The sequence below is a fragment of the Phalangium opilio genome, unplaced genomic scaffold (genome assembly GCF_054372755.1).
Source record: "Phalangium opilio isolate 3A_F unplaced genomic scaffold, DU_Popi_V2 ptg000002l_1, whole genome shotgun sequence".
Classification (NCBI taxonomy): domain Eukaryota; kingdom Metazoa; phylum Arthropoda; class Arachnida; order Opiliones; family Phalangiidae; genus Phalangium; species Phalangium opilio.
The window spans coordinates 2,030,709-2,055,424 of record NW_028324144.1 but is presented as its reverse complement, the minus strand read 5'-3'; the positions used below and the strand labels follow the sequence as shown (position 1 = coordinate 2,055,424).

General features: G+C 35.6%; 1 protein-coding gene across 2 annotated transcripts in view; it reads right to left on the bottom strand.

Annotated features, from left to right (window-relative positions):
- The window catches only part of Sulf1 (Extracellular sulfatase Sulf1), a 44,812-nt gene extending 29,398 nt beyond the window's left edge, over positions 1-15,414 (bottom strand). For both annotated transcript variants that reach the window (XM_089834438.1, XM_089834454.1), the window contains exon 1: positions 15,126-15,414. The gene's annotated coding sequence lies outside the window, so the exon portion shown is untranslated. The remainder of the gene's footprint in view (positions 1-15,125) is intronic.
- Between the last annotated feature and the right edge of the window lie 9,302 nt (positions 15,415-24,716).

Below are 24,716 nucleotides of genomic sequence, written 5' to 3'. Positions count from 1 at the left end.
CTCTCACAGGCTTCACCAATAAGTGGGAACAATTCCACATCAAAGATTTGCGACTAACCCCGCCCTTAATGTACATCAACATAAACAATTATTTAATTACACCCATACCATTATAATTAGGCTTAGATCAAAAGCGTAGTCTGGTCTTAAAGGCTGCACCAATGATTTGAATCGAACAAAACTACAAGCTTGTCAGTCTGTTGTAGATAGCGGTTGAGTTGCACTCACAATTGGCCGGCAACACTTGTCTATAGGGGGAAGCACATCTATCGAAATTTTCCTTAACTCCGCCCACAATGGCCATCCACATATACTATTATTACCCCCGCTTAAATTCGAAACAGTACACCATTATGACACCAAATCTTGAAAGTTTCCTAAGAAGGGTTTTTCTAACATATCTTGTCCAACTTGTTTCTGAAAAATTGGCAGGCAGTGTACCTATTAGAAAAGAAGGTACACGATATAGGTTAACAAGTTTATGACGGCCAACTAATGATTGGAAAGCACGCGACATCGCCTTCAACCAAGGCTTAGCGACTGTGTAGAAGACTCGCTTTAAAATAAACGTATTGCAGAGCCAGCCAGACCGGGAAGAACAAAATGTTCTTTCTTTTTGGCGCTAAAACATATATGCCGTGTGTCTTGTCTTGGAAAATAATGATGGGATAGCACATCACGAGGGTTCTTCGTTGATAGACACTACGTTAAGAGTAACAAGTATGCCATTACTGTATTATCACCGGAACTTGTTACTCGATTCTGGGAAATTCTTAACGTGGTTTTGAGCTTTTCTTTAGTGACAGCTAGGGCTTACGTAAAAGAAGAAGCCAATGTTATTAGAATCACTCCCTGTCATTATGTCCTCCTCCGAACTAAAATATTATTAAATTTGAAGTTATTATGATGGGATGCTGTACTGGTCTAGAGGTAACAGAGACGTTATACGCTAGTACGCATGGGCAAACCGAAAATGTTACTACAGTTTCCAGCACCAGGTGTTGGAAACTATAGTACGAAATGTAATCTTTGATAATAATCTCCAAGAAGCATTTAAATGTAATAATTCTAATGCATCCTCAGAGTAAAAATTGTTACATATATTGGTAGTAACTTCTTGATAAATTATTTCTGCCTAAAATATTAAAGCAAGAAGGTTTGAGACTTACAAGTTACATTCCCCTAAATTTCGTATACCTCTCTATACAGGGTGTTTTCTGAAAGGTGTTTCAGGAATTAAAGGGTGTTCATGGCAGCGATTTCGAGTCCAAAATGTAACTATATGATATTTTGACTTAATGCCTGGCCACTGTTTTCAAGTTAAGATTGTACATAGTATATTATGGATGACCCCTTAAATTTAATCAAGAACCTAAAAGACAATGATTGCTAATTTAATTAAGAAGTCACCAATCATAACTTGTAAACGGTCATAGAACATTTTCGACTCAAAGTGGTCCATAGAACTGGTTCAAAAACACCCTGTCTATGTCGTTTGGCGTTTCAAGTATTTCCAAATATTTCTTATTTCTCCTTCTTGGTATATTTCAACCTAATAATTTCACGTTATCCCATCAAAGACGAGTGTCGCCAAAAAAAGCTGTAGATATAGCTCCCGGGCTTGTTTAAGAATTTAAAGCTAATAAGTATTATATTTACTTCGTATTCCCCTTAGCTTTAACTTTATTAGTTTTAATTAAGAAGATGGAAAAGACGATAATTAGTATCTAGATTGAATTGCGTGCTGCAACAGAATTATCCGCGGTTTTTGAAAATATGTCCTTGCGAATTCCGTTATAGATTATTAATGAGGGGTTGGTTATATTCTTTTAGCGGCTTAGATAGTTTGAAGAAACTGGTTGCTAAAGGACTATACGCTATTTATTTTAGTAGAGGAATTGGTACGGTAATACATTTACTTCAATTTTAATTCAATTATATTCTTCGACACGTAAAGTGATTTTGCAGAAATAGAGAAGTAACGTTAACTTATTTTCAATGAAGACTCAGTCTTGTCTAGAACATCAGTTTGAGCTTAGGTTACAGTAGCATCGGGATGTCCTTTTCTCGTTCAAGATGTCGATGCCTAAGATTATTTAAATCGCGCTGCATATTTCTCAAAACACATGACTTTCTTCATGTTTTTATTCGAAAAAATGTTCCCATTCAAAATCACAGACTTATAATTATGCATTTAATTGGAATATTTCACCTATTTTCATTTACATTTCACATTTTTTAATATTTTACCCATTTTTTTCAATATTCGTCAAAATGTTAACCATTTTCGTCAATATTCGTCAGACGTTTACCCATTTTCGTCAATATTCGTCAGACGTTTACCCATTTTTGTCAATATTCGTCAGACGTTTACCCATTTTCGTCAATATTCGTCAGACGTTTACCCATTTTCGTCAATATTCGTCAGACGTTTACCCATTTTCGTCAATATTCGTCAGACGTTTACCCATTTTCGTCAATATTCGTCAGACGTTTACCCATTTTCGTCAATATTCGTCAGACGTTTACCCATTTTCGTCAATATTCGTCAGACGTTTACCCATTTTCGTCAATATTCGTAAACATTTTACCCATTTTCGTCAATATTCGTAAACATTTTACCCATTGACGTCAATATTCGTAAACATTTTACCCATTTACGTCAATATTCGTAAACATTTTACCCATTTTCGTCAATATTCGTAAACATTTTACCCATTTTCGTCAATATTCGTCAACATTTTACCCATTTTCTTCGATATTCGTCAATAATTTACCCATTTTAGTCAATATTCGTCGATATTTTAGTGAACATTTCACTCATATTCATTAATATTTCGCCTATAAAAATGTCACTACCAACAATAATTTGACTAGACTCTTAGAATTCACCCAATAGATACGGAAAATAATTATAATTGCTTATATACTGAAATAATTAGAGCAAAGTCTTCTTAAAAAAAAAAAAAAGACTGAGAGGAAAATCTTCTAGGTTAGCAAAAACACGTAATTTAACACTTTCGTAAAATTGTGAATTAAGTTTTTAAAGGAATGTGTTCGTAACAGATTATAAAACGCAGTCAAAGCTCCAGACTCAAAACGTGAGATGAATTTTTTGTTTTATTTTTTTGGGAAGGCCGGTCGGTTAGGTCCTGGAATGCCACCGATGATGGGTGTGCCCCTATGGGAGGGGTACATTTCAGGGGTACCTTTTTAGACCTTCCGTTGCATGGTGCAGGCGGCGCTACTTCCTACCTTCGCTTTCATTCTCTATACATAGCCTCTAAAGGGGGTCAAACATTTTTATCTATGAAATTAATAAATCAATCCAAAGTTATCTAGGCCTATATCGTGGTACTTGTTAAGCTACCCCGGCGTTAACAAGGTATTTAAAGGAAGTGGAAACCGGGAAGGGGGGGAGTTTAATTGTCTATGTAGACAGTAACTAAACAATCCTAAATTATAGTTTTAAGTCGTCTGCTCTCGCATTTGAACAGGGAAATCTGAACGTATGCACCGAAACGAAATTAACCAAGGGACTAACTCTGTAGTCTTAATGGACCAAGGAGTGAAGTGATATCTAGTTTATTAGGGAGAAGGTATAAATTCATTCATCCACAATTCTAGCTCTTTATCTCCAGTCCAAACTTATAGTAGGTCCGGAGTTAATCCCCGCCGCCTCTAAATTACAACCAGCCAGCATCTCATTGGTTCTTGAAAACTCGAACACGTCAGCGCGACGCGAATGACGAAAATTACAGTCATATTTTCCGACTGAGGAGAGTGTAGCGAAATAGCCCGGGGTCTCCTTTTACGTCCCCCCTTGTATTTTGAAAGGGGGACTGGGACTATGGCTTACGCGAATACTTAGGCATCTTATACCTTCTCCCTAATAAACTAGATATCACTTCTTGAATCCACTTTTAAACATTTGCAAGTGTACTTAATGATAATCGCAAAACTATAAGATAATTTGATAATTTTGGGTTTAATACACTTCTGACCTTTAAACTAAACTAAAGTACCGTATAGGCCTACTTGAGATCCATTCACCACCGTCCAAAAAATTGACTGGACGGACTATAGAGTATAGCTTGTATTTTTTTCTTCTCTAACACAAGTTTCATAGGCGTCTGCACGATGCTAGACGCGATACTCGGCCAATACGACGTAACATTTGATATTATCTATAAAAACATACGTAGTTTTGAAGTAATTTTAAAATTCCACGATTCTACTACCATCTCCGCCTTCATTCGAAACGAATTTTTTTTTTAACCTGGGCTTCAAAGTGAAATCGCAAAATGCCGACGACTTTTACTTTTATAGTCTCTGAGCAACTTGGAACCTTGATTTAAAAACCGGTTTTTTTCACTGCCAATTTAGTTGAAAAATAAGCGGCTCATGGAGTATAGTTGAAATTTATAGAAAGTTATAGATATAAATTTTTTTGTGTTATTTGCAAGGAACAAAGGAACTTGTATTTTTTCATCGCACCTTTATATTCCTTTTTTGGAATTATTAGTTTCGATATCAAAAAATTGGTCAGAAAAAAAGAGGGGCCCATATCAAGGTTTTCAATGCGGTGTCAAAAGTTCTGTCATTAGAAAGAAGTTCTTTAGTTATCATGTATTTTGTAACTGGAAACTTTTGCCAAAACTTTTCCTGATCCCTAACAGAGATTTGTGAATTTCTTTTCTCCTAACATGGACCATAAACCTTATAGAGGACGGGAAAACTGTGAGAGGTATTTCTTAGCCAATTTACAAAAATATATAGGCTTAAAACGGAACGGTATATGCAATAACAGCAAGGAAATTAATTAAGATTAGTGTTAACTTCTCTAGTATATCATTTTCTAAATTTAATTTCAGGGAGTTAATACGATATTTAAAGCTAGGATATATAGGTATTTATCTGGTGGTATATCAAGGTCATAATTTCGACTTTAATTAATTAATTTCAAAGCATGCGCGAGGGGGAAGTAAATAATGTATTCACCTAATTTTATTGCATAATTTATGCTAATTTGGTAGCAAAAATAATTAAAATTATTAGTAAAAATTAGTTTCATATACTGAGGTTTGGTATACCGATTAATTATAGTTTTTTCAGACATTCTTTGTGATCTTTTTCCTCATGTATGTTTAAATTCCATCACTGATAGCTTGAACATTTATTATGTAAGAAAAATTAAGAGTTAAGTCCAAAGATATGTTCGTAGTTGCGAAATATATATATACAATTACCTGGAATGCATACAGCTACTAGGAATTATTGTATGCCCGCCATGTTAATTTATATGAATTCGGGTTTTGTGGGTATACCAGGCTTGAGAATGGGAACTCACTACACGTCACGCCCATTAATAATTCTGATGGCGTCTTTAATCTAACAGGGACTTGGCAGTACTACGTCATGCAACGTCAGGCTACCTTCCACTAGTGCAAAAATACATACCGGGAGGAGGGGCTTATGTAGCTTTAATTCTGTTAAAAAACATACCATAATGGCGCTGGGGGCGGAGTTAAGCCCGAATTGCCAAGTCCCTACTGTCGTTTCATTGGTTGGTAGCAACGGCAGTTCCTAGGCGAGGTGCAGCGCGCATGGAGATAGATTATGCGCGAGGTAAAATTAGTCATGCATAGTTATAAGGCTTAGCACTTCAAATCGAAATCCGCCTTGATACGTTGAGTGAAAATGGTTTTCACGTACACTATGATTCCTAGTAGATGTATGCATTCCTAATAATTATTATTATTTCTAACTAATTTTGGGGAAACGCCTATGAATATCTGGAATCTTAAATTCTATATAAACTTGGCACTCGCTTGGGTTTAATATTTGGTTAAGCGGAAAGATCTGAGAGAAAAAAGGAACCATTAAGTCAAGATAAATATTTGGTTACGTGGTATTTATAAAACTATTTTCTCTCTGCCTTGTTATGAAAAACAAAACAATGAAAATTGTTCGTGATTATACCTGTATTTATATATATAAAAAGAAAGATAATTAATGATATTAAGTTTAAAGTGTTGAAAGAATAGTATTTCGTAATAGTGAGATTAAGGAAAAAACAGCTTTGATTTCTCAAAATGTGATAATGATAATTCTAGGCCTAAATGTTTTTGTTTATTTTACTAAATTAAGACTTGTGAAAATAAGCTATAGTTTAAATTTGGAATGAAGTATCTCTGTTAATGTAAGAGATATGGGGAACTCCTTTGAATATGTGATAGTCCTGTTTGTCCCCTTTAAACCATACTAAAAACTTGGGGTTACAACAATCAGGACCCAAGTAATTAAGCAAAATGTTCATGAACATTCCCACCATTGGGTTAACACGAGTTTTTTTTTTGGCTCAAGAATTTGAAGGCTTATAACTCTGGTTATATAAAAGATACTGGGAAGTCCTTTGAATATATTATAGACCTATTAATTCCCTTTCAAACCTTGCGTAATAATTCGAGTTCCCCCTAATTAATTAGGGCTCGAGTAATTAAGCAAATTTAAGAAGACGGTAATTTTTGAAAATTCAAAGAAAAAACTCCTACTCAACCATTCTAAATATTTGGCGGTTTAGCAACTGTCTATCACTTTCATTGAAGTATGAAATGTCACAATATATTTCATACCGGGCCTCTTTTTTTTTGGCAATACATATATACGGGGAAGTTCACCTACCTAATTAAAATCCCATCTATTTCGCGTTAACGTCGTAAAATATAAACAACCTATACCTGAGGAAATCGTAGGTATAATGGTTTTTAAAGGTATACAGGGTGTTTCTTTAAAGGTCTGCCCACAATTAAGACCAATGTTCTTTGAGCGATTTTGCCACAAGGGCCACTGTTTTCGAGTTAAGATTTGATGGGGTGTTTTAGGGATGGCCCCTTAATTAAATTAGAAATCATTGAATGTTCAGTTTCTTAAGGGGTCATCCGTAAAACACCCCAAATGTGTCTCTTAGGTCAAAATGTCTTACACATTACATTTTCGACAAAGAACAAAGTCTCCATTAATTTCTAATGGACCTTTCTGAAACACCCTGTACAACAAGTCTTTTATTTCAAACCCATAGAAAAAATACTTTATCCACCCTTTAAAGGGATACTAAATTACAATATAAATCATTTAACTTTTGAATATCACTATTTCGCGTATAGAGAGTGAAATTGTACGCTACTATCCCTTTAAAAAGAGGCTAAAGTTCTTTTAAAAAAATCCCTCACAAACTAAACAAGATAATTAAAAATAAACATTAAAATTCCTGGAAATAAAAAATGAAGTAAAATAAATGTTATTTTTTCTGTGCACACCCAGAAAAATATTTTCCTCTAAAATTAAAACTAACCAAAACCAACCCGGGTTGCGTGACCAGATAATTTTTCACTGAAATGTAATTTAATATTTATTCGATAGGAATATATTTATTAAATTATTGAAAATATATTCAAAATGACCTTCGTTCGTAATATTTATTTTAAAATTTAAAGGCGCATTAGCAAAAAAAAAAAGTAAAAACCCTCTTGAAGAATGAAGAGAAGAACTTAGAGAAGAGAAAATGCATTCGGAGGTAATTTTTACCCAACTCAGTGTAGGGAATGAAAAATATTTAAAACAATAAAATGTGACAGTTTAATAGCCGGTTTTTACTATATGAGAACAAAATGCTTTTTGACAGTTGGTCGTATTTTATTGAGAAAAATGACGTTGCCATGAAATATATTTATTATTTTTTAAAATGGGTGGGTGTATGTCTATACCTTGTACGTTTCTCCGTACATTACCGTCAACTAGCTCGAAAGAAATACTATGAAAAATGTTTTTTTCCCCTATACCAAGTTGAGATACGATAGAATACTAAACGTGAAATGAAGACTTAAATTAATCTAAGAATATTGTTCCGTAACAGTTTATTTATAAATTATGACGGTATCAGCTTAATTTAACGATATATCCGTTAATAATCGGTCGATAATCGGTAAAAACTCGGTCGATAATCGGTTAATAATAGGTCGATAATCGGTAAAAACTCGGTCGATAATCGGTTAAAAGCTCGGTCGATAATCGGTTAAAAGCTCGGTCGATAATCGGTTAAAAGCTCGGTCGATAATCGGTTAAAAGCTCGGTCGATAATCGGTTAAAAGCTCGGTCGATAATCGGTTAAAAGCTCGGTCGATAATCGGTTAAACGCTCGGTCGATAATCGGTTAAAAGCTCGGTCGATAATCGGTTAAAAGCTCCGTCGATAATCGGTTAAAAGCTCGGTCGATAATCGGTTAAAAGCTCGGTCGATAATCGGTTAAAAGCTCGGTCGATGATCGGTTAAAAGCTCGGTCGATAATCGGTTAAAAGCTCGGTCGATAATCGGTTAAAAGCTCGGTCGATAATCGGTTAAAAGCTCGGTCGATAATCGGTTAAAAGCTCGGTCGATAATCGGTTAAAAGCTCGTTCGATAATCGGTTAAAAGCTCGTTCGATAATCGGTTAAAAGCTCGTTCGATAATCGGTTAAAAGCTCGGTCGATAATCGGTTAAAAGCTCGGTCGATAATCGGTTAAAAGCTCGGTCGATAATCGGTTAAAAGCTCGGTCGATAATCGGTTAAAAGCTCGGTCGATAATCGGTTAAAAGCTCGGTCGATAATCGGTTAAAAGCTCGGTCGATAATCGGTTAAAAGCTCGGTCGATAATCGGTTAAAAGCTCGGTCGATAATCGGTTAAAAGCTCGGTCGATAATCGGTTAAAAGCTCGGTCGATAATCGGTTAAAAGCTCGGTCGATAATCGGTTAAAAGCTCGGTCGATAATCGGTTAAAAGCTCGGTCGATAATCGGTTAAAAGCTCGGTCGATAATCGGTTAAAAGCTCGGTCGATAATCGGTTAAAAGCTCGGTCGATAATCGGTTAAAAGCTCGGTCGATAATCGGTAAAAATTCGGGCTATTTCAGTTACGACGTCAGCACCTTGACGAAACGTCACTTTTGACGGTAGTGGGAGGCCATGTTTGTGAATCACTGTATGGGTGAATAGTGTCATATCCTTACGCCTATATCCTTAACGTTCCTCATTACTCAAAAGAAGGGGTTTGTCCTGTACTGGAACCGTACCGTAGGAAATAGGATGAAGGTTAGGCCCTAAGTACTTGGCTTGTGAATCCATCTCACCCTCCTACACCGCGGAAAATTGTATGATCCGTAAATATTCTTAAACGAAAAATACTTTTAATCCTCATCCTTTTCGGAGAAAGATCTTTGAGCTTTTTCAGGGTTAAGTCTTAGCAAGTCTTAAGAAAAGAGGGAGATGGAGTCGAGGGGCTAATCACTCGATTCCCTGTTCACATCATACTTGCAAATTCACTGTCAAGTATTGGGCTTTTGTAAGATTACATATAGGGTGGGCGATTAATTTTGAGTGGAAAATGTAACTTCTATGAAATTAAGGTACTACGTCTTTGTATTTATTACTTTGAGTGAGTAGCCATCCCCTCGTGAAGAGAGGTGGATTATGTAATTTAGGATGACACGTTCGGTTAAAGGATACCACGAGGAACGGGACCGAGTCCAAGTTATTAAGAAGGTATTTTGTAACTTAACTCTGAAAAGTGACTTGATTAAAACCGTCAACGATTCATATACCTTTTAAGGATCGACAACCTTAAGAAAAAGGAATCTCATTTACATAATAAAGAGGTTAAAAAATAGACCATGTACGTGAACGCGAAGCCTCGATGTTCAGCAAGTCTTGACGTTGACGTACACGTATTTCCGTCAGCATAAAAATACTTAAAGAAAGAAACACTTTGAAAGTATAAATTGGAACATTACATCATGCACGGAAATAAGCGTAACCATAACGAAATTAAAATTGATTTCACACGAAATAAACTTGGCAATCAAGTTCCAACTTATCACTGTCACCTGACACCGTCCGCAAAGGCTTGGGGGAACCTTTTATTTCTTATCTTATAGATTACAGTTTAATCAGTTTTATTTTGACGCCTTACAAAAGGGTTGAGTCTCAACAAAATCAAAAACCGAACCAGTCGACAAAAGAAGAAAACAAAGAAATAAAAACTTGTACGAATCCCACGTTAATTGAGTATCGTGGTGGCACTTTTAGTTTTTTTCGCGTTGACTCTGATACAGGGAAAGGCTGTTAACTGTCATTACTGTTCTATCTTCATCGGTTTGAGTGTTTTTAATTCTTTTTTCTAGCAACAAAGGGAGGGATACGTCACGTTAGTAGTTAATTTTTGTTACTTTTCTGGAAGCCATTTTAATTAAACCATTATGGCGTGAGACATCTCCAAGCCTGTCTGTAACCATAAGTTCATAAGATATGTTGGCCATAAGTTTGTTGCTGGTACAACCGTAGAACCGGCGCTGTATTTCGCTCCTAACACCCTCCCATTTCGCCACATCCTGTACAGATTGAAGTTTATTTAAAATTATTTATTCCAAAAAAAGAAAAAAACTGTCATTCATAAGTAATTTTATTTAATGAAATAGATAACATTTTGAAAGGATGTTTACTTTTATTTCTGAGGAAGAATTTCCAAACAAAAAATACAAGAATTCAGGATTAGTATATAGATAGTTTATAAACTACTAAAGGGGTTTTTGCAGTTCTCCCAGTGTTGCCAGGCCGTTTTTGAGTCAAGAGCTTGGTATAGAGAAAGGCTAGCAGATCAGTTCGAATCAGTACTTGACCAACTTGACTCCAAGAAGACCTGACAACACTGCACTGAAGTTTATGCTGAAAAAGAGGGGAAGGAATTTTCCACAACCCCCTTTAATGAGTCAAAAGATTGCATAGAGAAAGACTAGCAGTTCAGTTCGAATCAGTACTTGACTAACCAAAGGCCTGACAACACTGCACTAAAGTTTAAGCTGATAAAGAGGGGATGAATTTTCTGTAATCCCCCTTTAATGAGTCAAAATATTGCTGAGAGAAAGGCTAACAGTTCAGTTCGAATCAGTACTTGACTAACAGAAGGCCTGCCAACACTGCACTGAAGGTTTTAAGCTGAGAGAAAAGGGAGGACGTTTTTTAACCCCTTTAGTTTAAATTATCTATGGATGTTATTTGAACTTATGATTCCCCCAAGGCAGAATAATTTGTAGACGGTACAGAATCACGTGGGAATGATTCGTTTAGGGCAGTAATTTATAAAATTGTTATTTTTTTTATATATATATGTGTAATTTAATTATACAAATTGACTCTTTTGGGAGAACCGGTCCTATATGCAAATATAAAAAAGAGAGAGTCTCGTTAAAGGTTTTTTTCATCTCGTTTTTTCGCGATTTTAAACGAGTTAGACGAACATTTTATTTCTAGGCTAATTTCAATGGTTTAACGTTAATTTCTGAATCTGAAAACATGGACTTTATATTCCCTATAAGGGACGGGAAAACTGGGAGATTGATTTCTTTGTCAATTTGCAAAAGTATATAATAACGCAAGGGTAAATGCAATAAAAGCAAGGAAATTAATTAAGATTAGTGTTAATTTATCTAGTATATCATTAATTTCAATGATTTGTATTTTTTCTCGTGGTATATCAAGGTCAATTTCGAGTTTAATTATTTTCAAAGTATAATCTCTGTATTTCCCTAAGCTTACTACATAATTTATGCTAATTTTTTCGTTAAAAATTTATTTTCTAGTCAGCTTTAGAATTATAAATTTATAGTCCATAACTAAAACTCATTAGTTTCTAAGCTAAAACTGTCCAAAATACATCGGCAATTTGACACCACTTATCTATACAAGACGATAATCTTAATAAGTTAATCGCAAATTAAGCTTCAAATTCAAAATAATTATTATTAATCTCTTATATACTAGAAACCCTTCCATTGTTAGGTCACAGGGTCATGTGGTTTTAAAGTTTATAATTTGTTGGGTTGGTGGGAAACGGTTTATTTCGTCACGTAGATTTAAAGCTGGGGTTTCATTTGACCCATTACTCTTTTAGACCACCATTACATTGTCCTAAATGACCACTTTCAATCCACTATGGGATGGGATGGGGACACCCCGCTATGGAAATAAAAGGCGGGAAAAATTTCGCGCCAAAATTCGCTTTTCCTTTATCGGGTCACGTAACTAAGCACGTTATAAAAAAATATAAAGAAAAAAAATTATAATAAAAGGAAGGCGAAGGTCCTCGAGACTAGAGGGATCGGATATTAGGTCTATTTTACATTTTTCTGTTATAAGTATTTTTAAAAATTGTGAAGTGGCTGACACCTTCTTGTATAATTTTTTCTCGAGACTAGAAGGGTCGGATATTTATTTGTAGGCCTAATAGTTTATTTTAAATAGTAAAGTGGCTGACACCTTTTAGGATATTTACCTCGAGACTAGAAGGGTCGGATATTAGTCGAATTTTATATAAAGTTTATTTATTTGTAGGACTAATAGTTTATTTTAAAGAGTATAGTGGCTGACACCTTTTAGGATATTTACCTCGAGACTAGAAGGGTCGGATATTAGTTGAATTTTATATGAAGTTTATTTTTAAACTTAGTTTTTTTTAAATGGTGAAGTGGCTGACACCTTTAATAATGTTTGCCTCGTGACTAGAGGGGTAGGATATTAGTCGAATTTTATATTTAGTTTATTTATAGAGAGATAGGATCATTAAAAAATAGTAGCTGACACCTTTTAGGATGTTTGGCATGGGAGTAACATCAAAGCAAAGGGTGGCCCGTATCTAATACAAGAAAAAATATTTTTTCAATTACCTGTGTTTTTAAAATTGACTGAATTATCCGTTAAACACGTACTTCGCCTAAGGGGGGCCACTTTTTTTTATTCAATAACGATTTATGAATTTCTTTAATTTGTATCAAAGACTAATTTACTCTTAATAGTTTCGTAAAATGATAATATACAGGGTGTTACAAAAACGGAGAGTGAAAGGACCGAAGTACAGTGGTTTCTATGGGAAATCAATTTTGAGTCGAAAATTTAGGTAACTTCTATGACATTTTGCCTTAAGGGACACCGTGAACAAGTTAGATTTGAAAGCATCAAAAATATTTCTGTAAATTTATTTTATTTCCGCGTGTCACTGTCACTTTAAATTAAATCAATTAAAAATAAGTTACGGAGACTGTTTTTAATTGGTTTTAAAAATAATAAATGCGGGTTAAAGTTTTTAATGAAATTTTGGATACTTTTATAAAATACCAAATGTCTAACGGGGGTTGTTTTAAATTATGATATTTAATTATTTTTAATTTTAGAAAATGTTTTTTTTTAAACGTTTCTCTTTGTTAATAATAATATTTTTTTAAGATAAATTTTATTCTAAAAACGTAAGATACAATCTAGTATAACTAGTTTTTTTATCCCCAATAATATATAGAAAAATATTATAGAATAAAATTTTTTTATTAAGCTAAGCGTATTAAGAAAGGTTATCAACCTTGATAAACTTTAATCATCTTTAATCAAATGCCAAATTTTAATCATCTCCCTTTTCGCGGAATTTGAATACGCGCAGTGCGAAGCTCTATTTAAACCAAATAATTTGCTGTTGAGGTACAGGCTAAAGTAGTGATTTAAAGTGATTTTTAGGTTAGGTTACTGCCTAAATTAGTAATTTATAGTGATTTTAGGTTAAGTTACCGCCTAAATTAGTAATTTAAAGTGATTTTAGGTTAGACTACCGGCTAAATTTATAATTTAAAGTGATTTTAGGTTAGACTACCGGCTAAATTTGTAATTTAAAGTGATTTTAGGTTAGACTACCGGCTAAAGTAGTAATTTAAAGTGATTTTAGGTTAGACTACCGCCTAAAGTAGTAATTTAAAGTGATTTTAGGTTAGACTACCGCCTAAAGTAGTAATTTAAAGTGATTTTAGGTTAGACTACCGCCTAAAGCAGTAATTTAAAGTGATTTTAGGTTAGACTACCGCCTAAAGTAGTAATTTGAAGTGATTTTAGGTTAGACTACCGGCTAAATTGGTAATTTAAAGTGATTTTAGGTTACGTTACCGCCTAAATTAGTAACTTATAGTGATTTTAGGTTACGTTACCGCCTAAATTAGTAACTTATAGTGATTTTAGGTTACGTTACCGCCTAAATTAGTAATTTATAGTGATTTTAGGTTAAATTACCGCCTAAATTAGTAATTTATAGTGATTTTGGGCTAAGTTACCGAGTATATTACTAATGCGAAATTAGGCTAAATCATCGTGTGAATTAGTAATTTACTGCGATATTGGGTGAAGAAGTTACCATTTACCAACACACACATAAATTGAGCTCTAGATTCAAATAATAATTTTAATAACTAACTTAATTAAGTAATTAGAATTAAGGCCCAAGAATTACGCAACATTTCCCTGTAAATTAATTCAAAGAAAAACGTACGAAAAAAATATACTACTTTTACTTTGTATATTATAGTTAATGTTACCACGAAAAAAATAGTGCATCCCACACATTTTACACCCTAAAAAGAAAATAAGTAATTTAACTTTTGCACGTGGGACCCCTAAACTTATTCTCCAAATCAGGACACAAAAAAACACAAAAATATGTTATTTTTTTTTTCTTAAGTTAACAAACATTCCAAGCTCTGGGTTGTCTTTTACTAATTATCTAATTGCTTTTTGTGTTTGTATCGATTAAACTAAATTATCAGTTCAGTTATCTATTAGTTTATTTAATGATAACATGAATATTTGAAGAAGGGAGGGTGAAATGGAAAATTAAGTGATTCGAGTGATTTTTTTTAACAATTCTTCTACTAATTATAAGTCCCCCAATCTGCATAGTGAACATTAAGGAAATAATACCAGCTCTGAATTATTTTTAAATTCAAATTAGTTAAATTTGATTTCATAGATAATTTTAAATTTGCACCCTTGACCAATCGCGTAACGCCCTGCTTTCTTAAGAAATAAACAAAATTCCCCTTTCCTAAGAATATTCAATAAAGAATTTTACGATCTTTAACTGTCAAACCAATTATTTCTATGGCAATATTCACGTTAATATTGAATAAATTCCTTAAATTTTTATCTAACAATTCTGTTAGATTAGGAATAAACTAAATAAAGACAATGATAACAAAGAATTACTGGTAAAAACAAATAATAAACTTACCCAATTTATTAAAAAAATTTTTTTTTAGCAATTGTGATTTGAAGAGAATGTTATAGTAGTGTATAGTAGACAGAATAGTTTTACGTAATATTTCTTAGAATTTGGTGAAGTTTCGGTTTTCAACTTTTTCACAAAACACGCTGTGTTATAACCAAAGAATTCTGTATTCTGGCGCACACACACGCGCACTGTATCGCGAACGCGGCTTTGACTTGGAACTGAGGAGGAGCTGGTTTAGCAGGCTCCTTCTCGGTCGGGAGCAAGATTCCCACTTCAGTCAACTGACAAGGCGGTCTTTTCACTCCGCCACGAGAGCGAGAGAGAGGAGAGAGAATTTCGCTCTCCCTCCCTCTCTCTTTCTCTTTCTCTCTCTCCCTCTCTTCGTTTCATGGGACTGGAAAAAGAGGAGGAGGTATCTTCAGGGAGATTCTAACTAGGGGTTATTTTGATTAGTGGATGGTGCTAAGGTCAGTGATTTTTTGGAAATGGGGGTCAAGGGATTTAGGGGATTTTTGAAAATGTTTCAGGTGAGTTAAGGGATTTTTTGGAAATGGGTGTCAGGGGATTTAAGGAATTTTTTGGAAATGGGGGTCAGGGGATTTAAGGATTTTTTTTGGAAATAGGGGTCAGGGGATTTAAGGATTTTTTTTGGAAATGGGTGTCAGGGGATTTATGGGAATTTTTGAAAAGGGAGGTCAGGGGATTTAGGGGATTTTTTGGAAATGGGTGTCAGGGGATTTAAGGAATTTTTTGGAAATGGGGGTCAGGGGATTTAAGGATTTTTTTTTGGTAATAGGGGTCAGGGGATTTAGGGGATTTTTTTGGAAATAGGGGTTCAGGGGATTTAGGGGATTTTTTGGAAATGGGGTTCATGGGATTTAAGGATTTTTTGGAAATGGGTGTCAGGGGATTTATGGGAATTTTTGAAAAGGGAGGTCAGGGGATTTAGGGATTTTTTTGAAAATGTTTCAGGGGATTTAAGGGATGTTTTGGAAAGGGGGTTCAGGGGATTTAGGGAATTTTTGGAAATGGGGACAGGGGATTTAGGGGATTAACAATTCCTTCAGAATGTCTCCCTTATATGTCTTGCACCTATGTAGTTATTATAACCTCGTAGACTCCCCCCAGTTACGTCATCCCTGGTTTTACAACTACAATTTCCTTCACTATTTGGCAGACTCTGCTTGGCTTAGTCTTAAAGATACAACAACGAGTTGGTTGGTAGTGTGTGAGTACCGGACAGACTCTCTCTCTCTCTGGTCGTTGTTGGGTTTAGGTTTTATAGTTCTGCTGCTACGTCATAGGTTTTTCTCGTCCTATCGTTTGACGAGATACCTTAGAGAAAGAAGGTTGTAACGTAAATATTCAATTTTTATAGGCAAATGTAGGGTTGCTTAAGATCCTCCGTTATTATAAGTTCATAAGATATGTTCCATAAGTTTGTTAGAAACTGGAGCTTGTCATGAAGTGAGTGAGTGAAGTAGGTCGGTCATAGATTCAGGGTAAAGCGACATACGCCTGGTGAGGCGCTGCTGTCAAAGGCTTAGTACAGGCTAAATAGGACCTAGGTGGAAGCCCTAGCTGCAAGATTAACCACCGAGTGTAGGACTTCAATTCTCGCTTCCGTCGTTCTCGAACTTGCTCGAGTTGTAACTCTCTAGCTTAAGTAGTGTCATACTTATGGAACATATCTTATAAACTTATAGTGTTACCAAGTTTCAAGTTGATTTAAAACATTTTTGCATTAAATCTTTTTCAGGTTATTTAGGCAGACTAGGCTAAGACGTGAGTTGGTCCAGTTGGGTGGGATAGTGTTACAATCTCTTTCATTTTTATGAGGTTCCTCAAACTACCTAGTCGGTCCCCAAAAAGGATTATTCTTTCGTATCTTTTGAATCCATCAAACGTGATGCTGTGAACATTCCTTTCTACCCAAGTTGTAAAGTAATCAAGCGCATGCGGCATATATATGCTTTTGCCCTTAAAGTGAAGATTTTCCCGCCTAAACCGTTCAATCCGAAAGAACCACTACTACCTTGGAGAAAGAGGTGAGATGGAGCTGTAATCTCCATACCTATAACGAAGCCTCTGTAGCACCCCATCTATGGAACGGAACGGAACGGCAACTAAGTCCTCCCAGCATCCTCAGTTTATAACGTTTTGGTAGGGTCGTTCGGGTACGGAAACGCTTATAACGCCCCCTGTTTCTTTAAATTTGAAGCTAATTCATAAGAACGAGCTTCTATTTTTAAATAACGCAAGGTGGCAGCACTAATTGTTCCCTTCTAAAGCTATAGGCCCACGCAAGGTATTCAGGGAGACTTCCATTGCCCACAAACATTTCTTCTCCATATCACCTTTCTCCTCCAAGGTACTACGGGGATTTGGCGCGCGGTCACCAAAGGCGTATATCATTTTCTCCCCCCCCCCCCTTCTCTCTTTCTTTACTAGTTTTTCCCGCCAAAATTTCTTTTTCAATGCCTATAGCAAGATCTTTTGAACTAACATCCTGTGAGTTCAGAAGGGGGGGGGGGTTTGCAGGATGTCTTGGATCTAAGAAAGGTGTTAGAAGTTAGGCCTAATCTTTCACTATAGTTTCCCCGCCATTTTTAGGTGCGCCCTATTTTATGAGGTTAGTAGTTTGACCCCAGGTGTCAGTAGTTGTCGTAGTGGTGGTGGAATGCTATGAGTTTTCATGAGCTGGCGTAAGATGGAGTTAAGAACTATATTCTGAAGTAGTAGTGTTAATATTTTTGGAGTAGTGATTGGGCAATACCACGTGACTGTAACGGAAATACTTATGCTCATTAATAATGCACTGATAACGCTATGAAATCCACGCATGCCCAGTAGAGCTCTGTTTGATGGAGGTTTAGCTCCTATATAATACATTGTATATCATATATATATGATAATATATAATCGCATATAAAACGGATTTACCACCAGACGTTGACAAACCAAATGTGAAACAAATGTATGTATTTATTTCTCTTCGAACTTGAAAACAAGAACCGCTAATCGCTTTTTAAACTGTCTTTTAATTATCTTTATTCTAATTAACATAATTGTGGATGCAAATTTGCCTAAATCATATTTTACCGCGTAGGTGTAAAAATTGTTAAGTAATTTATTCCATTTCAGTCGGAATGTTCCGTACATGGGAAGCTATATCCCATAGGGGAATGACGTTAAATTATAATTAGGCTGACAAAAGGTAAAAACTAAAATCGGTTTTTCTTTTAAAGTTAACAAGAGTCTTGTCGTTAACTAGATTGACTCTTAAAAATGGACAAAAATTAAAAATGCAAATTATTTGTGATTATGTTAATAAGTCTAAAGTCGTTTCACGTTTTCCAAGAACTAATTATGAAAACCATGAACCGACATTTAAAAAAAAAATTCAGAGTTTTTCATCTGCAACCCACTTTAAAGAACAAGTCTAATTTAAATCGTAAAATTTTTAAAATATCTCTCACTTAGTCCGTATAAATTTAATAATAATTTGTCATTAATTTCAAAATTTTACTTTATAAAACGTTACACCCAAAAAGAAATTCTCTCCCCATCAAAAGAAAATTTTCAAATTTGCCTGCAACCGGAACTTGATGTAAGTTCCCTGTGACGTAGGTAAAATTATATTCAACAACTAAGGCTTAGGCTTAAGCCTAACCGTATAAGCAATGTTATTGCTAAGCCTAGTCTGAAACTTTAAATCGAAGCGCGCGTGAGCCAACCTCCTACGTAATAACAAGTGCATATTGAAATGAGGCTTGCCCTTTATTTCCGATTCTAGTTTGAAGAACTAAACAGCAATTTTTGTGTCAAAAAGCGGGTGATAGTTAAAGATCGTCTGGTCGTATTCCATCTTTTAGCATTCTCTTTGTTATAACTTAACTTATTTCCGTTTCGTCTATTGCCACGAGTGTTGCCACGAGACTATAGTATTTTAGCACCTTGGAAGATACCCTATTCCCCCTTGGTTTCCCCAATGATAAAATGTGCAAGTTCCACGCCGCTCAAATAGTATAAATGGAAGAGGAAAAAAAGTACGTCCGGGAACACGATGAAAGACGCCGGGAAATAAAACGGTAAAATGTATCCATGGAACAAACCGAGGTGTCTAACATTTACCCTAAAATTAATGGAAAGTCTTTGAAGACCTTCCCAAATAAGAATGGAAAGTGTCCATCCTCTTAGCGTATGTCTCTGTCTGGTCTTTTTTAGTCTCTTTAGCCCCTGTCTGAGAGAAGAAAGATGCCAGGAACATTTACTAGGTATAAAGAAAATTTCCTTCCCCCCCGGGGGGAGGCGAAATGGGGGTCATCCCCCCATGCTCTGAGATTATATCTTTAGATCATACATTATTGCACAGAGACAGGTAATTCCTAGGGTAATTTTAACATTAGACATTAGCAACTTAAGAAATGGTTCCTGTTGACCAATATACCATCTAAGAAGAAATAGACTTCTTTGTTGCATTAAATACCAAGAGCAAATGTAGGAAGTAGCGCGTTGGTCAAGAAGCGATATCTAGTTTACTAGGAGGAAGGTATAAGATGCCTAAGTATTCGCGGGGGTCATAGTCCCAGTCCCCCTTTCAAAATACAAGGGGGTGGGCGTAAAAGGAGGCCGGGCTATTTCGCAGCCTCTCCTCAGTCGGAAAATATGACTGAAGAGGCGGCGGGGATTAACAGTCCGGACCTACTATACGTTTGGACTGGAGATAAAGCTAGATTATAAATGTGGATGAATGAATTTTTACCTTCTCCCTAATAAACTATAGATATCAGTTCTTGCTACTACTAAAGGCTTTTACTAATAATCACAGTGCCTAGCTCACTTTCTGTTAAATATATTTGCCTTTGATATAACCATGGTAGACCTGCGGCGGCACGATGGGGCTCACGTTGTCTCAATAAAGATTACGACCAAGAGGAGTAAAAGAATAAAGATACCAGATGGTACATTTGAGTGTGTCGATTATTTTTCTATTTCTAATTTAAGGTCTATACTTTCTTTATTAGTTGTGGAATGTTTGCGAGATTGAGAAAGATTTATTATAGCCTTTAAGTTCCCCTTCAAAAGAAACCGGTTTTTTTTTCCAGTAGACCAAACCAAGACCCTCAAATATTATAAAGTCATCTTCATTTTTTTTTTGTATTTTTATTTTAACCATTTGCTAATAACGAGAGAAGAACCTCCCAAAATATAGTGAAAGAAAGTTCTAACTTTTTAACTACCCTATCAGCAGCGCTTGTTACTTTTTCATAATTCTTAATACAATCAAACTCTAAGAGATGCCATTTCCCTAGAAATATCCTTCTCGTATCTTTTTTCAAAAACTGTAAAAAGAGGCCCATGAAAGAAATACTGTCTTTCTTGAAAACATTTGGACGACCAAAAATGGTAAATCTTTATTTTGTTTTTTTGAATTGACAAAGTAGATAAATTCGACGTTTTCAGTTATTTTAACGTTAAGAGGGTCCTGTTGAAAAGTTATTTACTTCGCTTTGGTATATACAGGGTGTTTTTGATAAGTCTGCATGCATAAATTACGGGGGATGGATGTTCTTTGGGAAATCGATTTTGAGTAGAAAATGTCATAACTTCTATCTCCATTTTGTATGCCATAAGGGACACTGTTTTCGAGTTAAGATTGCATCCAGAGTATTTTATGGATGACCCCTAACCCCTTAAATTTAAATTAATTAAGAAACTGGACATTCAATAATTTCTTCTAATTTAATTAAGGGGTCATCCCTAAAACACTCCATCAAATCATAACTCGAAAACAGTGTCCCTTGTAGGTCAAAATGTTTTGGATTCAAAATCGATCACACAAAGAACATTGTCCCTTAATTTATGCATGCAGACTTATCGGAAACACCCTGTATATAGTCTCTTCCACACTTGAAGCAAATATTAAGACAACGTTGACTATATTGGCGACATATCTCCGTTTGGTTTTTAACTTTAGACCACCCAAACTTTGGGTCTTTATTTTCATTCCGACTGACACCGTAGGGTCAAGTGATTCTATGTCGCCATTGGGGGTCGGAAAAAGACCACCCATTCACCTTCCGGCAAAATTCATTCGAGGGGTTTTTTAACCCTGTCGCGTCGCGGTCAATAAGTCAGACATTTGATTGTATACGACGGGTTTCCTTATTTCCATTTTACTTGCCGCTCTATAAGACAAAAGCCAGTCAACCGTACCGTCAAACTCTTTTGTTTTTGTTTGTTTCAGGTTGCCTTCTCTAATTCTTGGCAATTCAAGACAAGTTTCCGACACCTCTGTATGCCATCGGATGGAGTTGAACCGGAACCATTTCTTCAAAGAACCCTGCTCATGCTTCATCAGAAATAAAAACCAAATGAACTCTTCAACCATTTCTTCAACCAACCCTACTCACCTTTACCTGAAAACAAACATTGGAACGTTTCAACCATTTCTTCAACTAACCTTGCTTACCCATCCAATATCAGAATTTATGGAACAATCGAACTCTCCAACCATTTCTTCAACAAACCCTGTTACACCCAAAACCATCATCAAATAATTATCTCACATCCAGTACAATTTAACCATCTCTTCAACGAACCCTGCTCACTTCCACTATAGATCAGAAAACAAACAGTTGAATTCTTCAATCATTTCATCAACAAACTCTGATATCCCCAATCAGGAATACATACAGCTACTAGGAATTATCGTGTACGTTTAAACCATTTTCACTCAACGTATCTATAAGCGGATTATGTTGGAAGAGCCATTATGTATGAAGAAGTTTACCTCTATCACACTGCGCCTTACTCCCTAGGAATTCGCGTTGCTACCAACCAATGGAACAACAGTTATAAAGACGTCATCAGAATTATTAATAGGCGTGACGTGTAGTAAGTTCCCAAGCCCGGTATACCCACAAAATCCGAATTCATAGAAACTGACATGGTGTATATATATACATGGGGCCACAATGTTTCCTATTATCTGTATGCATTCCTGTCCCAATCTAATTACCCGCGATCCAGGACAGGACGGTTCATCCATTTCTTCAATGAACCCTGTTCCAAAAATTCTCTCCTAAAAAAATTAGAATCTAGACGAAATGAAATGAGGCGCCTTGAAAACGGTGGAGTGGACCAGACAGACAGACAGAAGTCGGACGCCCATTTTTCCCTTCCCTGTTGGACCTCTCATATCGTAGTGGTATCATATGAAGGTTCCCGTTTGGCTGCTGATTCCAACCAAGACCAAATCGCTTTCGCACCTGGTCCAACTGTTTTAAAATACTCTTCAAACCTGTCAAGGAAGATACCAAAGAGACGTAGACCTAATGAAACCCCAAAAAAGCTATAGCCGTACCAAAAAAAGAAACAACAATCTGGTCCAAGGGTTGGTTACTAGCAACACATCGTTAACAGCATAAGTTCATGTCCCGTTCCATAAGTTACATACTGGAGCTTGTCATGACGTGATTGAATTGAAGTAGGTCATAGATTCAGGGTAAAGCGACGTACGCCTGCTGAGGTGCTGCTGTCAAATTTGGACTTAGTAATGCAGACTAAATAGGACCTAGATGGAAGTCCTAGCTGCAAAATTAACCACAGAGTGTAGGACTTCAATTGACTCGCTTCCGTCGTTCTCGAACTAGTTTTCTCGAGCTGTAAGTCTCTCAGTAGCATTACGAAGTATTGGAAGTGTCATACTTAATAGCCCAACATTTATGTCACCATACGTAGCTGCTCTAAAAACCGGGTGAACGACATGGAGGGTTTCGTTCATTATTTGTAACTGTTTTCTAAAAAAGGGTTTCCCGGGATAACACTTCATTTTCCGAATAATGGCAAAGTTCTTACTTCCTTGAAATTTCCAGGAAAAATAGGCCTTAATCGCGCTCTACTCAGTCGCTTATCTCTCTTTACCTTAAGAATTGTTAATCCCTGGTTAATATAGGAAAGGTGAACTAGGTTATCTATTAAAGGAAGTATAAAACTGCGGCTCCCAGGAAAGGAAGCCTGAATGTTACGTCTTTATTGACTCCGTGCTTTCTTCTCTCTTTTATCACCGAAAAGCGAAACTATTTTAGGCCTAGTTGACATCGGAGAAAGATTCGTAGCTCTCTTTAGTATCTTTTCAATGAAGAGAGAGAGAGAACGAGAGAGAGAGAGAACGAGAGAGAGAGAGAACGAGAGAGAGAGAGAGAGAACGAGAGAGAGGGAGGGAAAAGTCACTCTCAAAGTCCTATGTACAAGGAAGGCCTTCAGGGTTTTCACTTGATTTAACTAAAGTTAAAAAATTGAGTTAGTTTAACTATAAATGAAGGTAAGGTTTGTATTTAGGGTTTTATGGATTTAATTAACATTTAATCTTTTAATTTGTAGATGAATATTCAGTATCTTTAAGTCTCATTGGCTTACCTGTAATAATCTGACTCATTCTTTAAATGAACGATAATATTTTGTGGATTTTAAAATGCAAATGCAAATTTTTATTTGTGTCGAAAATTTTCAAGAAATTCAAATTCATTTCTTTCTTCGAAATAAATTTCTCAAGGCAATTTTTGTAATATGAAATTACACGAAAATAAATTATATAAATTCTGGTATTGGGAATGATTGGGAAAAAGTATGAAAGGTCAAAACGTATAACACCTTTATTAGTGAACCTATCTCGTTGATACATAATGTATCTAAGTTTAGTTTTTCGCTAACTGGATCGCCTTCCTAATTCGCCACGATTATGTTTTTGATTTCGAAGTGGAAACTGGAAAGTGGTTTTTGGCAATTTTCATCTCGGGTGAGACGTTGTGATTTGTCACACAGCGTTTAAGCAAATCGGTTGTAGCTTATTTCGGTTACAACGACCTGTACTGTTTCTGACAACAGAGTGAGAAGAAAGTAGAATGGAACGCTGACGCTACTCAGGTCCAGATCAGCCGTGGTCTTCATGTGTCTCTTCCAAGTGACCTGTTTAATTAAGTGACGCATTTCAAGATCCAGATAGTCCAACTCTTGCGTTTCGAAAATTGGTTCCATGCTGCAATAGAACAACATGCCTCAATTAAGATCATTCATCATTTTACGATAAAATTCATACCGATATCAGTTGAAGGGACTCGTACACTATCGGGCTCCTTTTCTTCCAAGTGGTGTTGAAAATGACGTATAAGTAGTCGAAATGTGAAATCCACATTTGTTCAGGAAGAATACTTTGACTTTCGTGATCAGATTTCAGGAATTGTCTCATGACCTATGCAAGAAAAGTGTCCGTTACGAGGATTACAGCTTTTTCTGCAGAATGAATCTGACTGTATCCATTAAGGTTAGATAGATATTCGATTAGATTGGTGAAAATATTTTCCTTGGCGTATGCTACTATATAGTTTTTAAAATCAACGGTGACGTTTTTCATTTGCAAAAGCAATTTTTATTTGCATCTGCCATTTCCATAGACATTCAAATTCGAAATGTACCATATACAATTTTTGACCGGTATACAACTGTACTGTTCTTTTTGTCTTTATTTCAAAAATGTCATGATGACATTAAGCTATTCAATCAAACACGTTTGTTAATGAAACTGAA